The sequence below is a fragment of the Pezoporus occidentalis genome, unplaced genomic scaffold (assembly GCF_034315485.1).
Source record: "Pezoporus occidentalis ecotype Australia unplaced genomic scaffold, CSIRO_AGI_Poc_V1 ctg52, whole genome shotgun sequence".
Lineage (NCBI taxonomy): Eukaryota > Metazoa > Chordata > Aves > Psittaciformes > Psittacidae > Pezoporus > Pezoporus occidentalis.
The window spans coordinates 1,105,752-1,117,587 of record NW_026915858.1 but is presented as its reverse complement, the minus strand read 5'-3'; positions in this window follow the sequence as shown (position 1 = coordinate 1,117,587).

Genomic DNA, 11,836 nt, shown 5'->3' with positions numbered 1-11,836 from the left:
ATACTTGCTCTTTCCACTTTTGTAGTCTTATCCACCCACAGACAGAAAGTATCAGTACTCAAAGCTAAGGGTTACAGAAAAGTGTTGTCCTTGCAACAAATCAAGCTTCAGTCTTTAACAGCTGACCAACTAAAAGGAAAGAATCCAGAGCACTGGAGTCCTTGGTTTGGATGACTCAATTATTATTAAAAAATGAGATTTAAGATATCTACCATTAAAATCAGGATTTGAGTCAATGTAAAGATTTGGGTTGGTGGGTTTTTGGTGTTTTGGGTTTTTGTTTTGTTGTTTTTTTCCCTCAGGAAAGGGTAGTATCTCTCTGCAGCAGATGAAGGTACAAAAGGATATGTGAAATGCATCCTCTCCATTCCTGAGATAAATGTTTTCCCTCCATCTCCGAGCTTTTTGCAAGTATCTGAAGCTCGAAATTGACCTATGAGAGGCAGGTTGGTTTTATTGTGGTTTTCAGGTTGTGTTTTTTTGGTTTAGTTTTTTTTTTAATCATACTTCTTTTCTCTGTAAGAGAATTTGCATCTGTGAAACTAAGGTGACCAGCTGCATTACCTCACAAAAGAGCTACTTACAAGAGTAGGTTATGTGTGCGTTTGTGGGAGCAGTCATCTTATTTCTACAGTTGTGCTGAAGTTATGGGATATAAGGAACTGAAACTAGGAGAAATTGGGGGGTTGGGGAGACAGAGGAATAAAATAAAATGTTCCCCAGTGGAAATAATTAAAAAAAAAAAACCAAAACAAACAAAAACAAACCAACCCCCCAAAAAACACTTAGCAAGAAGGAGGGAGAGTTTAGTTGTTTCAAAAAGCAGGCATTTGAAAGATAGAGGATATGAGGGTGGTGGGAAAACATGAAATTAGTGGGAGGAAATGAAAACAGATGGCAACTCAACTTAGAGGCATATGTCTATGTGTGTTGTTTGCTTTTTAATCTGATATTCCTTTTACGTTTTTAATTTCTATAACTAATACTCTTTAATTTTATCAGCAGGACTTCAAAGTATTCTCACAGAACAGATGGCATTGCTGTATGCTATTAAAAGGGTGAATCTGGTCTGGAAATAATATGGAAATAAATTTACTAATGGTGGTCTAATCAAGGTGCCGATTAGCCATTCCTTCAGCAGAATAGTCTTATGAACTGCAAATATTCAGTATCACAAAGAATTAATGTATGTCTGTGATCACCCAAATCAAGTAATGGTTTTGAAACTGTAGGTAAGTGACTTGTCCAAATTCAAAAGAATGTTTCTGCTTAAATCTTTTTGTTCAAAATACAACGCTTAGTGTATCAACCACATGTTCCCTTTTACATGAATCAATACGGTAGTTAGTGTCACTTTCATGGAACTGAAAAAAATTTGAAGACTATAGGGCTTTGCACACTGATTGTAAAATCAGTAATTACATTTAAATAGTATTTTAGTAAGATTTGCAGTACTGTGACTTTCTCTATGTATTATTGGCATACTGGTGCTTTATGAAATACTAGAAGCTCATAGTGTTTAGATTTTATGTATCAATTAGTGGTAACAATTTGTGGGTAACAAAAAAGTTTACAATTCTGAGATTTTGAAGCTGAGAGTCAATTCTTTGCTCTTAATACTTGCATCAAAAAATAATTACTTACTGATTATTTCAACAGCACCTTGGTCTAGGAATAATGTGGTACCAAATTAAAATTATTAGTGTAGGAGTGAAGGAAAAAGGGGGGAGATCCATTTCTGAGGTTGTCTTATACTGATAGCAGCCCTGAATCTGGCTGCAACAACTCCAATTTAGTTGTTAAAGTCTAGAAATTAATATACTTGTTCCTGTGGCTGTCTTGTGTTGTTTGAGTTTGGCAGTGAGATGACAGGGTGAATATTTATGCCAGCTGGATAGGTAATGCAGACACCAGGCAATGTAGTTTCAAGAACAGTTAGGAAGAGCTTTAATCTGATAGCAAGAGGATAGGAGAAAGTGTGGGGAGGGAAAGGCAAGACAAAGTAATTCCTGAATTTGTTAGCTACAAAGTACTATACAGGTATAGGATGAGCTAGCACTGAATCACTGTTGCTAGAGTACATAAATTTAACCATAAAATGATTTGGGTTGGAAGGCACCTTCAAGATCATCTAGTTCCAACACCTCTGCCACAGGCAGGAACACTTCCCACTGGACCAGGCTGCTCAAAGCTCTGTCCAACCTGCTTGAACACTTCTAGGGATGGGGCATTCAGAGCTTCTCTGGATAACCCATTTCAGTGTCTCACCACACTCACAGTAAAGAATTTCTTAATATCTGATCTAAATCTACCCTCTTTCAGTTTTAAAGCCATTATCCTTGTCTCATCACTATATGCCTTATAAAAAGTCCCTCTCCAGATTTCTTGTAGACCCCTTTAGGTACTGGAAGACTGCTCTAGTGTTTCCCCAGAGCATTCTCTTCTCCAGGCTGAACAAGCCCAGTTCTCTTAGCCTGTCCTCATAAGAGGGGTGCTCCAGTCCTCTGAGCATCTTTGTGGACCTCTGGATTTACTCCAAGTTAAAAACTTTAACTAGATCTAAGTACCCTTAAATAACAGCCATCAAAAATACAGGCTTCTAGTGTCTCTATTATAAAATATTGATGACATATCTTAGGGATTATGGAGGGCAAAATAGAATCATCATGAGAACATGAGAAACAATTCTAGATGATCTGGTGCTGGGTCTGATGAGGCCTTTATCTTCTTTTATGGTCATATTTGGTAAGTCACAGCAACTTCCATATCTGTGGGATAGGTCTTATGTTGTAGAGCCTTTTAAATACATAGAATAGCACTGATAGGGAATGCAAGACAGACAGACAATGACCACAGAGAATGTGTGTTTGTGCTGTGCCAGAAATAGAATGACTTCTGCACACAAGAAACAGTTGCACTAGATGATGGAAACTTAAAGGTGAAAGGGAAGAGATGAGGAAAAGTAACAGAATTTGTCATAAAAAGAAAAAAAAACAGCAGGTAGAATGAATAACAAAACAACCATTCTAGGGATCAGGTTTGAAGAGGGTGTTGGAAATCAGAAGAGGTGGAGAACAGCTGCAGCAGGAAGTAACTGCTGGAGAAACATGCACATATATCTACATATATCTGTAGACATTTAAAACTTGTCTCCTTCAAACTCAGGTAGAAAAGTAACTGTCTGGAAGTACTCAGAGTTTTAAGGCTTTTTTTTTTTTTTCTTTTTTTCTGGCTGATTGTGGTATTACTGCTTTGAAAGAGGCTTGAGAAAGGGCTGTCTCTCCTGGTGTTTTGCACCATAAAGCATGAAGGATGTGGGAGGTTCCTCTGAAACTACTGCAGGAGAGGTATTGAGCAGGTATTTTTCTTACTATTACAAATCCTGTGTAACATTCTTCTCAATTAAGGAATATTTTAGTAGAGACTGAGGAATTCCATGCTGAAGGCATGTATTTAAAACAGTTCACATCATTTTTTGTCTGCAGAATGCATATGCCAGACACGGAGTCAATTTTGTCAGATTTTGCAAGAAGGCGAGTTAAATTAATTTGAGATACAACTAATATGTCTGTGAGAAACAGATTAGGACACATCTACTGTGCCCTGAATAGCTTATGTAATGCAATAAAATGCACCGCTCCATCTGTTTAAAATCTGATGCTGCATCTAAATTACTTCTATTGTGATTTGTTGTTTTGTTTTTTTTTTTTAATCACTTCTTAAACCTAAGTTTTGACCTTCACTTTAGACTGAAGAATAATGTTCTGCAGTGAATGATATAGGTTATTGCCCCATTTGGAGTAGGACCCTCTTCCTTGTTTTTATTGCTGAGTTCAGTTTATTCATCCCAAAATCCAGCATCTGACTACTGTTGATCTCCAGTTCTCTGTGGAATGTAGGACTACATATTTTCTTCCTTCATATAGGAGACTGTAGGAAACATTAGGTCAGGAGCATAAAAGTGCTTGTCGGGGGACTTGCCTTGTGTAAAGGGTTAGTTTCTGTTCCAATAGATTTTTTTTTTTTTATTTTTTTTTTCTCCCCAGACTCCTGTGCTCCAGGCTAACTCATACTTCTAACAGATGTAAAATTCTGGGTTTGGAACATGGCATATACCTGTGTGAGGTCCTGTTCTGGGAAGGATTCCTTAATACCTTTGAAGTAATTGTGTTCAGTGTTTCAAATGTACATATGGCCTTGAGCAAGGCACTCTAAATGTTTGAGGTACGTAGAGCAGTACCAAAAGACAGACAAGACTGAGTCTGGGAAAATCAGAAGTTTTCTCCTTTGAATAACTTTAAAAACAGGGGGAGTTAGTATGAACTGCTATGCAGCCCTTGTTAAACGGGTATTTAGGATTTTGTTCAGCTTATTTCAAGTCCAGTATCTCAGGGAGCACCAGACTGTTTTTTAGAAAACAGACCATTTAATTACTTGCAGTGAAGGAGAAATCATTGCAACAACTGTAATAGCACAAGCAGTCAAATGATGGATTTGGTTTTTAGTTTTTTAAGCCTGGCTTGTCTTTAGTCCATTGGCTTGTGTTATTTTTGTGTGTTGTATTAAAGTAGGTCAGTTCAATAGTATTGATCTGTTGGTTGCCTCATAAAGGGAGTATCTAAATGTATTACTTCCAAGCTGATTGGGTTTAATTCTGATAGATCTCTCTGAAATTGTTATTATCTTTCCTCATTAATGATTTGTTTGAGTACTCAACAGAACTTAATATAAAGTTCTGAGTGAGAGAGCCTCTGGAAATAGAGTAAAACTTACCACTTTGAAGCCAAATGAATTTTATTTTTGGCAGTTCTTTACAGCTGGAAGTGGATCAGAAGCTTTTGTTTGGCCACCTCACTCGCTTCCAGAAGGTGTCAGTACCTCCATGGTAGCAAGAGAAAGAAAATCTGGCTTGGATCTTACAATATATTTAGGGGGGTGGAGGGTATTTGTTGTAATTGCTTGGTATTTTTTTCTTTAAAATAAACTACTTGGTAGTTAGAAACCTGTGTAGTTTGCCCCTTGCTCCCATTGTAAGCATATATAGGCCATTTCAGAGCTGGTTACAGATGAGATTAATTAATCAATTTTACATAGACCATAGACAGCCAAACTTTTTGGCTGTCAACAGCAGAGAAGTTTCCTACTTCATTTTTAAACTAAACTTTCTAGCAAAAACCATTAACATTTTGTTGCCACATTCTTACTAGTCAGCACTTTCAAAACAATAATTATAAAATTCTGTCAAGTGAAACGAAAACAAAGAATTGGATTGCACTTGAAAACGGGTGTTGTGTTATTTCATTTAACAGAGCTTTTAAACTCAAGGCTAATAAGACTACTTCCTAGAAACTTAAAAATCCAGATGATTTATTTTTAATTCCTGCAGTGTCTGCAGTTAGCTGTTACAGCATCATGGCAGTGCTTTTTAAGAAACAATTACCCTTCCTACTCCTTGTATTTGAAAATCCTTCTTGTTTTTAGATAAGGAAGTATGCAAAATTTTTTTTCCTTATACTCTAAAGTGAGAGAATTTCAAATAGTAAACAGAACATAAATTACATTTTAATATTATTTCATAGGTAACCAAATTATCAAGAATAGCATTAGCTAGGTCATTTTTCGAATGTTTAGTCCGGGGTTTACTGCTTCTCTTCAAGTTGGATGAATTGGAACAGCTTTTTATACTGGTGTATGAAAGTTGCTCCTGTGTCTGTTAGTAGTCCATTGGAATTCCTGCTTTGCTGCTATCACCCGAGTCATCCTGGGCAAACTTTATCATTTCCCATACTTTGCTTTGCAGTTTGTATGATGAAAATAAGAAGTGTTCCAGTCCTGTTCTCTAAGGATGAGTCTGCAGAGATTTGAAGTGTGTATCTAGAGACAGAGGAAAGGATTTGTCTTTGACCACATGATTTTTCTGCTGTATCTGGCTCAACGAAAAGCTGCAAGTATTAGGTTAAATACATGTGAAATTTACTAAAATACAATCATGCAACTGTCAGAGTACCAGTTCAAGACTAACACAAATAAAAAAATTATACATCTAGTGGCATGATTATATACTGCTGTGAGTTATGTTAAAAGTATACTAAGAGGACAAATACATCTAAATTGATATAGGATGCAGCTGAGCACACAAAAACATCTCATTGCAGAAAGGCCCACATTTCAGGAGGACCTGTTACGGTTCTTGACAAATCTCATGACAAGGATGATTCACTTATCTGACTGTTTCTTCTCATCAGCTCATGAATTGAGAGCCCACTTGTAGAAAACTGTTTCTTTTCTTTAAAAGAAAAATGGTTGATATATGGAGCCTTTTGATACAATTGTGTTCTTACAATAGTTAGAGTTTCTTAAATGGTGGTTTGGACTAATGGCACTATTTCCTACATAACTAGTATTACGTTGGCACAAAGCCAAGTGGTAGGTAGGGGAGATTATGCCCTATTGTACTTGGATTGACATTTAGTTCTCCTGTTCACTACTGCATGCAAGTGCTCAGACATAAGGAATTTGTGACACTGCTACTCAGAAAGCCAAGAATGGCATCCTGGGAAGGTTCAGCATGTTCTACTATTGATTCCTTACAACTTATTGGAGATAGCACACACATTTATTGTGCAATCATAATTTAGTTAATTATTGTGATTCTTTATAGTCAAGAGGGGAAAAAAATGTTTACCCTATTTATATTTATATCCATCAGACAAAGAGGAAACGCTTCTCAACCTGAATAAATACACTTGCTCTGTGTAGAGCTGTAGTACCTTGACTTGAGAAGATTCTAGGCATCAAAAATGCAGTACCAGCTTAATTGGGTTAACTTGCACTGTTGTCACACCTGGAACTGTTGAAACAGTTGTTGCTATATAGGGATTAGTAATGATGGCTAAAAAGAACATGAAGTTTTAGTATGGAAGGTAGTGTTACCTAAAATCCAGACCATAGCTGTCTTGTTCATTATTATTTTGTTTAGAATTTATGGCCAAACTGGGAAAAATGCCTGTCCCAGAAACCATTTGTGTGACACAAATGAGAACAGTTTAAAGTAGACTAGCTGGCAAATACGTTTTCAGCAGATAGTTGTTCATTCGAGGCACTTGGTAAATGCATCTGAATGTGGTTATTTTGAGGTCAGTTAGCACATTTCTATCATTAGCATTATTTTTTTTTTAGTAATTAGCTAATTTGGTTGAACTAAATACAATTTTAGTTCATCTCTCAACCTTTTTGCCAATCAAGACCATTTAAAATTAGTTAACACTAGCTTTAGTATATTAAAACCATTTTTTATTAGTAAATACAATGACCTTCATTGTTCACCTGAATTACAATGAACATTTAAAAAAAACCTTTTAAGCTAAAACTAAATAATCTAAATATTGATTTATAAATAAGTAAACATAGACAATGCTGTTTGCTGAGATTATGGCTGCTAAGTATTATAGACCATTGAATATTTTTTTGTTTGGTTGGCTTTGTTGTTTTTTTTTTTTTAGGGTAATCAGTATTAAAAAATAAATTAAAACAAACTCCAAACAAACAAAAGCCTGTTCTCCTGATTTGGTGTTGCTAAGGAAAACCCATGTTGGTTAACGGTCTAAAAAGCTGATCAAAACTAAGCTGGATTTTCCTGTGCCTGGTATTATATGAAGATTCAGAGACTAAGCTAATATTTGTATTGGCTTAAAAATCTAGTTCTTGGAGGTCAGTTGCAGTGAGAACATCCATCTTCTCATTAAACTATAAAAATGATACAATTTTGAAGGCTTCTGTGGTTTGTCTTATTTTTCTCGGTTTCCTGTGTCTGGCATGCACATTTTGCCAAACCAGAGTCCTGAAATGATATCACTTAGAGGTTGCCACTGTGTGCTCACAGGAAGCTGAACCCTGTCTTCTCTGTTACCACTTTCTGACAGACTTCTCACAGATCTGAGAGCAGAACTTGATCTTGGTGGGATGATTGCATCTTCTGGTTTTAATACAGAGAGATGATTACATTAATCTGGAATGTAAGGAGCAGAGGACATTTTCAGTCTTTCTTAGAAATGTGCCAGTAAGTGAATGTTCCAGGTTCATGGATTCTTGGATTGCAGTTAAATACATTTACATCTACTACTGTACATTGCAACTAAGGGACATTTACAGTAATTTAAATATCATAACAGATGAAACCAGATATTGTTAGAAAAATAAAGGATTTAGAATCGTATCTTCTACATTTCAGGGACTATCAGAGCTGCCTACCTATAACTATTAAGAAAAAAAGAGTGTCTGTGGTTCTGAAGTTAATTTTTCCCCTGTGATTGATATGGGTTCTTCTTGAAGATTGTATCAGACTTTTACAGCACTCCAACCTCCTCACATTATCTAATGCACACTGCATTGTGTTTCTTGAGGTTTAGTCCAATTTTTGTGTACTTTCATGACAGATAGTCTCAATTTGCATAAAACTACATTATTTTTTCACAGCAGCCCAATATTATCTTGTGGCCTGACAACTGTCAAACCCTAATCCTCCTTTGGAAATTTGTTACAGCCAAGAAGTATCCCTTGTCAAAGGCAGCAAGCGTTAAATGATACAAACCTATAAATGGAACAACTAAGGTATCTCTTTGTGAGAAACAGTACTTTTTGACGCTAGGTCTAAGTAGTTGCAAATTCAAAATACAATTAATTGTATTTTGAGCAAATTAATTGTGTGTCAGAATGCACTGTGGTGGATGTTGATTGCTAATTCAGTTTACTACTTCTAATGCTCAAGTAATATCTTATTGTCTGTGTTCCAGTATAAATGAGCTCCAGTCTCTGCCTTTTTCATCCATATAAATTTAGTATAGAGTAACATCAGGGTAAGAAAAGAATTTGAATAGAACAGAGGATGTGTGACCTTTCTTCCATTGGGAAGGTGAGTGGCCAGGAGACTATATGTTTGTAAGCAGGTACTGCTGATGCAACTGCAGGGGAAACTAATGTCAGCCCAAGTTCACAGACTTCGTTAGGGATCATTGCAATTGTTCCTGTTAGTGCATAACTAGACAGGGGCTTCTACTGTGTGACTCCTACTAACACATGCTCTACCGCAATCAGCTGTCTTGTAAGAAGAGATTTAAACCAAATGACATTTGAAGTGTGCAAATCTGTAATGTCTAGACTTGTGACGTAGACAAACTAGTGTTTAAAGCCCTGTGCTTGGGTCTGGGGAGAAGGTGTAATCATTTGGCTGAGAGGTACAGGAGTAACTAGAGCGAAGTTGTGGTATACTGTCTGCTTCATTGACAGTTTTGGTCTGAATTTGCTGATGCTGCATTACTAAATGCACACTCTAGCACAAACAATTTCCAGTGTGTTTTCTATAACAGAAAATAGAGGTAGTTAAATGAAAAGTAAAAAAAGAAAAAAACAAAACCAACCAAACAAAACCTCCACCAAACCAGCAACAAAACAACCCAAAACCAAAAATTTGAGTCCACACTAAAATTCAATACCTGCAAATGAATTTGAGGGGAGAGAGGAGGCTGGCTTAATGGCTAACTTATGTAGCCAGCCATATCCATTGAGATAAGGGGATAACACCCCTTACCCCTCATCCTATTCAGGTGCATAAACGATAGCAACAAAGTAGGAAATAAACTATTACTTATGTCCATTCATATACAATAAAAAGTAATGATTTTAAGCTGCAAGAAGAAGAATTTGAATTAGGCAGTAGGAAATGAGTTTTTCCAGTGAGCGTCTTCCAGAAAGTTTTAGTAGATACAGTTCTGTATCTATGGAATATACTGAATAACTTCCAGATTGCCTTTAGCTCTATGGAATTGAACTGTGCAAGTCAAGTGTTTCAGACACAAATAAGGAAACATATGTGAACAAAAACTTTTATCATTAACTCTCCTGTTCTTGAATGCATGTCATATTTAACACAGAATAATTAGCAGTGTTTATTGCTGTTGCTCAAATATTATCCAGAGGTCAAAGATCTATTACACTTGGGACTGGACAAACACGAAAAAAATTCAGCTTGTTGGGCTGGTGTTTTAGACACCCATGTCAATTCACAGAGGTCAGTGAGTCTTGAGTAAGATGGAACTGTCTCAAGCATCTAGTCTCACCATCTGTTAAGGTGTATGTATAGGAAAATGAAGTGTGACTGCAGGTCAAATCACGTTCTTTGCTACAGCAGAGGAAATCTAGAATAAGTATATTTGAAATTCTCATTCAACTTTTATACTGGCACTACTAAGTAAGCCTGCAACTTGAAAGAAAAGAGTGAATGCAAACAGGAGTTAATAGCTGTATAGTTCAATAGGCAGTGTCTTTTACCTTGAAGACAATGACGTCAGTGAACTAACTTCAAGGCTGGGCAAATAAGATTAGAATAACAATCTATATCCTAGGATATTATAGAACTCTTCAGTGCACGGTATTGAAAACATACCAAACAACCATTCATTTCAGGAACATCACTACTGTAGACTATTGTATCTTTTCCAGAACATTCACAGAATTCCTTCTTTTCACTTGTCATTGGTGGCTTAGATTAAGGAGCAAAAGCACTTTGATGTTTTAATATATAAATAAATTTAAATAGGAACTAGGGCAAAGAAGGGAATGTTATTTTTGCTGAGGAAATAGCAGAACAAGAGCCAAATCATAAAAAGAATTATCTATATTAGTCTTTAAACTTTGACCACCACAACTTATCTGTTACCTGAAGCTTTTATGTATTTTAAACCATTATTTAACAGAAGAAACTGAGAGTATGCAAAATTTGCTCTGGTACAAATGGTGATGTTTATCTGTAGTTTTTATTGATTTAGCTAAGCAGTGCCAGAACATAGGAGCATAATATTATTGCACCCCTGAAGCTAATAATGTCTCAAAATCAAAGTAGATATAATACACTTTAATATGAAGATACTGACAGTCTCTTGTGCTTTCTCTGTTGTCAGACAGGAATCTGTCCCACAATGACTAGGGAAAAGAGTTTGCTTTGAAGGAATAAAAGAATGTTTTTCTGCAAGAGCTCATGAAATCAAAGGGGCACATGATAGTTAAGTCACCTGCTCATGCCACGCAAGAAGTCTGTGGAACAATAAGGAGTAAGTTATCTACAGTCAGGACATTTTTACTGCTGTTCTACATCCTTCCTACCTTCTCTCACACCAAAAAATAATCCTCAAGTTTTGCTAGGGAATCCTATGAAGATCTGCCCCAAATCCTCTTTTTTTTTGTAGGAGGCAAAAATTTAAGGCAACACAATGAAGTAATGGGGGGTGGCTGGTATATCAATTATGAGGATAAATATTTATGCTGCCTTAGTCTCTATAGACTGTTATCCAAGGCAATTTTGGTAGAGCAATTATAAACAGTAAACAACACTTGTTACCTACCAAGCTTTAGAAGCAATGGTGAAAGCCAAGTTAACAATATGCAATTGACTTTAATAAAACAATGTTTCAGCTTGAAGGTATATTAATGTAGCAAGGCTTTTATACTTTGTAACAGCATGCAAACTTCTGAAGGTATCCGTGGTCTAATGTTTCTTATAAGCAAAGATCTTCTCAAATTGAGCTCACTCAGTGTCCAGAAAGCTAGGCAATAGCTGTTTCTATTTTAATAAAACAAAATCTGCCATCTATCTCTGAAAACTGTGTGTGCCTGCTAGAGAATCTGTAAATAGGGACCATTTTGTACAGTACATCAGAGATGAATTTTGGTTTAGTGGCATGACCTGTAATGAAGTAAAACAAATGTTTACAACATTGAGGCCTTAAGACCTTCATCGTAACACTATACATGAACCCAGCTTTCACATGGAAAGATGCTCTCT